General features: G+C 38.3%; 1 long non-coding RNA gene across 1 annotated transcript; it reads left to right on the top strand.

Annotated features, from left to right (window-relative positions):
* Nucleotides 1–1,363: 1,363 nt before the first annotated feature.
* LOC149220222 (uncharacterized) lies at nucleotides 1,364–1,991 on the top strand. The gene is made up of 3 exons (XR_016248741.1): nucleotides 1,364–1,433; nucleotides 1,538–1,614; nucleotides 1,714–1,991. It is a non-coding gene; the product is annotated as an uncharacterized LOC149220222 (long non-coding RNA).
* Nucleotides 1,992–4,248: the final 2,257 nt, after the last annotated feature.

Below are 4,248 nucleotides of genomic sequence, written 5' to 3'. Positions count from 1 at the left end.
ATTAATTAGTGGTTGAGGTAGGGAACTTTCATTATGCTTCTTCTGCACTCTGCACAACCTTAAACAATTAATTAGTGGTTGAGACACAGACTATGTTGCGTTGCAATTAATCTTGTTTAACATATACATCGAATTATTTTATTTTATTTATAATTCCAAGAGTGAAAGTGAAATATTTTTATCATGTATTTTCATACTAGATATTAAGAAACAAGTAAACATCATTTTTGTTTTTATTATAATATTAAGAAATTAATTAGTGGTTGAGGCAGGGACTATGTTGAGTTTCAGCTATTAATCTTGTTTAACATACACATCGAACTCTTATATTTTATTTATAATTCCAAGAGTAAAAGTGAAATATTTTTACCATATATTTTCATACTCAATATTAAAAACCAAGTAGACATCATTTTTGTTTTTATTATAATATTTTTTTTTACAATAAAAAAAAATTAAAACACTTGTCAACTTCATATAGACAAAATTACACATAACCCATATTGTCCTCCTGGTAAACTATTGAATGCATTTGTTGATCGAATTAACTGAGAAACGAATTAACTATTTTGAACTAAATAACTATGGTTAATTGTATATACCTATATTTTAATATTATGAAAATATATTTTATGGTTCAAAATTTGATGATAAATAAATTTATATTTACTCGGAATATCAAAACAACCTCATCCAACAATTCATCAAACTTTATCTCGCGCTAAACAAAAACTATGTTTAACCGTTAAGCCTTACCCTGGATAGAGAGGTTCGATGAATATAAAACTGACCCTCAATAAATGACGCTGGGCAGCATTGTCACGATCTTTTTCTAAAATCCAAAGAATACAGTAAATAAATTTATATATATATATATACCTTTACAGTTGGAACTCAATATCACCAACTTTTATCCAACGTTACTCACCTACTACCCTAAACACATATAGCCTAACACATAATGTGGCTGTCTTAAGATTTTAGATACTAGAACCTTTGGTTATACATATATAACACCACGTATCTACTTAACCCTTATTGCATTGACCATCGATTAATTATGTGACATGACATATGTATGTTGATTGTTATATCCGTTTGAATGTCTGCTGCCAAATGGCAGAGTGAGTACGCCAGCTCACCAACCTCCGTAGCCATGTGGCCCTTCTTCACGTGCTGGCCATGTGATCTGAGAGAGTTGACTAGCTCCGGGGTTCACGCTCGGCCTCCCGCCTAAATCAACGATGGAGATTACTTACCTTAATCGGACGGTTCATCCTCACTTAGGGTTTGACCCTGCATATAAAAGTTTAGTTGGATTCGACTTTGGTTCATTTGCTCACTTCTCAGAACCGAGCTCCTTCGATGGTTCGATCCGCAACTTCTCGGGCTCTTTGCACTCTTCTGGTTCATCGCTCCTCTGCCTCACTCAGGTTTGGCTGCGCTCCTCTACACCATTCTCACAGCTGGTTTATGATTCATTATTTCCCGTTTATGCTATATATACTCTAACCATTTCTCAGGGTTGGCTTGACAGTTTTCGAAGGGTTCTGATGCTGGCCATAGCTCGCTCGCACCAAATGCCGGAGGGTTTAGCTACTATGTCAGTTCCAGGTAAGTCGGTTTTCATTACGTTTTCTGTTAACTGTATTTGATTGCATTTGAGGGTTTGCTTTACAGCTGAGATGGCCTGTCCTTTACCTGTTGTCTCAGGTTAAATACCGGACCAAACCCTTATGCAATTTATGCTTGGCGGCCTTACTTTGGCGGCCTGTCCAGCTGCGCCTAGGTTATGGCCTCGGGGCCTTAGTTTCTATTTTCTATTGGACTTGGCTAAGGACTCTGCTTCTCTTAGCATTACCTGGTCTAGAAAAGTCCTCTGCTTTCGGCAGTTATGTAAAGTTTGCATTGTTATATAAATCACTGCAATATTTGTCTTGTTCGGACTGTTACTGTTTTGGCTCGGCCTGGATTTCTATATGGTCAATGGTTTACCATCTGTGTTCATAATGTTTTCTTTTCTCCCTTATCTGTATATGTAAGTGCCGTCACCGGTTAATGGACATTCATCCTTGGTTCTGGTTTATATATGCACAGTTAATATACCGGGTTTGCAGCTATTACTTCTGTTTTGTTTGGTAGCATACGTAGATACCGCAATGGTTATGTACCAGGGTTACTCCGTTTACCTTTGTGATTTAATGCATTCTCCGTCGCTAATTCTAATTCTGTTAATATCTGAGAATATAACATTTCTATGCCAAAGAGTTTTTAAGTTCAAATTGATCTTCAGTATACTATGCTGCCGTTTTCTATTGTTCAATCGCATTACAGTTATGGCAATCTTTTACTTCAGGGTTTCAATGTTATGGAAACGATGAGTTTCTTCATCGAATGATTTCCACGACACAGCTCTCGTTCTTGTATAATATTGTGCAGCGACGAGGGTAGTCTTGCATTCGTCTCGTGAATGTATTGACTATCCTCTTGCGTACAGACTTGCCCACGTGCTGCCTACAGTTTTACGGCGGTCACTCGCCTGTATCAATACTTGTTATCTAATTCAGGTTTATTCTTATTTCGGTATGGTGTTTCATAGCTCGATTTGTAGCCTAAGGTAGATATCGTTTCCACCCCCTGAAGCTAGGGTTTGCTGTATATCATTATTCATGTAAAAAGAACACTTTGCTTTCCGTCACTGTTATCTGTTAATGTTTACTATACAGACGTTCTTGGAAAGATAGCGTAAGTTTAAAGTTGGTAATTCCATGTATTGTTTCATTTTCGCACAACATTTGTAAGTCGGGATTTAAACATGCATCAACCCCTTTCTCATAGTCTCGTCCTTCAGCATACTCTTATTTATTCTGTTGAGTGAATGCATACAGAATGAGTTTATATCTTCAAGTCGATATTTATATTGAATTCTTTATCAGTTTACAGAGTCAATCTATGGTTAAATAGCCAACTCGGCTTCTCTTATCTACTCAGGTCTTTATTCTGTAGCACTGAGTACTATCATGGGCTTGGTTATCTCAGCAATCAGTCTTTCTATTGTTACTAGGTACTGTAGCTTACTATCTTTAGGCAGTTCCTCGCTATTACTATCTATACACAGATTAACTGTGTAAGCTTGGTGAATGTATTCCACCCAGGTGACACTGTCACATTTCCCATCCCATCTCTTCTAGTAAACAGTAATCTTATTCTATTTATCCTACCACAACAACTTTTAAAAGAAAAGATACAACTGAGTACTTTCAATACCTGAGCTTTCCCTAACTAGTGTTAGAAGCGTACCTGGTATTCTGTCACTGAAGTTCTTACTTTCAGTAGTCACCTGTAGAGTTTTTGCTCTTAACCTCCCAACCTTGAGATCCACTGCACTGGATTCTCCCCCCGAGCCGTCTTGCAGGCCTGCAGCCCTCAACAAGACTTATGCACCACGGTGCTGGGTCATCTGATCACAACCAGACTTAACCCCCTTCTTTCACTCTGCAACTCTCTTTTTGGAATCTCTCCTCTGCCTGTTCCCAAACAGCCCAGAGGTTTTCCCTTCCAAACCCTCTTCAGGGTGAGAGGCAGTTGTCTTTCTTTTCAGTTCCATAACTGATTAATTTCTTTTAATAGAAAAGCCTCCTTTTGGAGGCTGCCAGCATTTCATTCAACACATGTGCAAAATAGTTCATTATATTTTCTTTTAACAAAATAATAATGTCTTTTAATAAACAAGTTGTCACCATAATGTTTTTACCACAGCAATTACCGGAAATTACAAGTTACCGAGGTTATTACATCTTCCCCCCCTGGGATTGGACATCGTCCCGATGTCCATTCTCATTAAATAAATTTGGGTAGGCTTTTCTGAAAAGTTCCTCGTCCTCCCACGTAGCCTCCTCAGGGCCATAATGCTGCCACAGCACCTTAATTTGGGTAATAGCCCGTTTCCGCAGCCGCACTTCTCTCCGGTCGAGAATGCTCTGTGGTTCGACTAGGACCCCGCCTTCCGGTTCGACCTGCAAACAACCAGCACTTAATCAATTCCCTATTAAGTATAGTTGTATAATCAAACCAATCGGATCAAATCTTACCCGTACATCTTGCCATTGAATAACATGTCTAGGATCATACACATATTTCTTTAGGACAGAAACATGAAACACATTGTGAATCTTAATGTGACTGGGTAAAGCAAGTTGGTAGGCCACCGGCCCCACTCTAGCTAGAATCTGAAACGGTCCAAAGTAT

Source organism: Pinus tabuliformis, chromosome Q (assembly GCF_031772625.1).
Source record: "Pinus tabuliformis cultivar Carrire ecotype Pingquan chromosome Q, CPIR1, whole genome shotgun sequence".
Classification (NCBI taxonomy): Eukaryota; Viridiplantae; Streptophyta; class Pinopsida; order Pinales; family Pinaceae; genus Pinus; species Pinus tabuliformis.
Note: the sequence above shows the minus strand (reverse complement) of the source record. Positions and strands in the feature narration are given on the sequence as shown.